We start from the raw sequence: 1,260 nt of genomic DNA, 5'->3' as shown, positions 1-1,260 counted from the left end.
GGGGTACCGAGGTGGCTCAGTTGGTTAAAGCATCCAACTCTTGATCTCAGCTCAGGTCTTGATCTAGGGCTTGTGAGTTCAGGTCCCACCTTGAGCACCAGGCTGGATGTGGAGTCTACTTAAAAATGACAACAACAACAAACTATAATTAAAGTAAGTAAAAATATATTTGAGAAAATGAGTACAATAGACCACATAGAGAAAAATTATTGCTATGAAAGTCTTGTATATATAATATATAGGACAATAGGAATTGAAAAGAATACGATGCAAAGAAGTATATACTACATACTACCATCTGAATTAAAAAGAAGGCAAAATGAGGACATATGTATGTATTTGCTTATTTTTGCAATTAAGAAAGGATAAACCAGAATCTAATACAATTTGTTATATATGGGGATTGAAGAAAATTTCTCTGAGTTACCATTTCATGTGATTTTGACTTTTGAATTACGGCACTGTTTTTACTTATTAAAAAAATCATATCACTGCTCCCCTTCAGCAGCACATATACTAAAAATGTAATGATAACAGAGAAAATTAGCATAGGCCTTGTACAAACACAATCTGTAAATTCATGAGGTTCCATATTTTCATGATGGGTGTTAACTAAACTTATTGTGGTAGTCATTTTGCAATACATACATATTCTTTTTTTTAATCTTATTTATTTATTCATGAGAGAGAGACAGAGAGAGAGAGAAAGAGGCAGAGACACAGGCAGAGGGAGAAGCAGGCTCCATGCAGGGAGTCTGATGTGGGACTCGATCCTGGGACTCCAGGATCATGCCCTGGGCTGAAGGCAGATGCTAAACTGCTGAGCCACCCAGGGATCCCAATACATACATATTCAAATCATTATGTTGTTCACCTGAAACTAACACAATGTCAATTATATCTCAATAAAATTGGAAAAAATAAAAATAATAACATTTTTAAAAATAAAAATAATAATGGGGCATCTGGGTGACTCAGTCCGTTATGCATCTGACTTGGCTCAGGTCATGATCTCCTGGGATTGAAGCCCTCATCAGGCTCCCTGCTCTGAGGAGAGTCTGATTCTCCCTCTCCCTCTGCCCTTCCCCTCCATTTGTGCGTGCTCTCTCTCTCTCTCTCTCCCAAATAAATAAATAAATAAATAAATAAATAAAATCTTTAAAAAATACATAAAATAAAAAGCCCACTACCACAAAGAAAAAAAAAAAGAAATCAACATGGAGAGGAAAACCCTAATTTGAAGAGAAACAAATGAATTTA

General features: G+C 35.6%; 1 non-coding gene across 1 annotated transcript; it reads left to right on the top strand.

The window, feature by feature from the left end:
• The first annotated feature begins 491 nt into the window (after positions 1-491).
• On the top strand, positions 492-600 carry LOC129514304 (U6 spliceosomal RNA). The gene has a single exon (XR_008665379.1). It is a non-coding gene; the product is annotated as a U6 spliceosomal RNA (small nuclear RNA).
• Positions 601-1,260: the final 660 nt, after the last annotated feature.

The sequence above is a fragment of the Nyctereutes procyonoides genome, unplaced genomic scaffold (genome assembly GCF_905146905.1).
Source record: "Nyctereutes procyonoides isolate TBG_1078 unplaced genomic scaffold, NYPRO_anot_genome, whole genome shotgun sequence".
NCBI lineage: Eukaryota > Metazoa > Chordata > Mammalia > Carnivora > Canidae > Nyctereutes > Nyctereutes procyonoides.
This window is presented reverse-complemented; position numbering and strand designations above follow the sequence as displayed.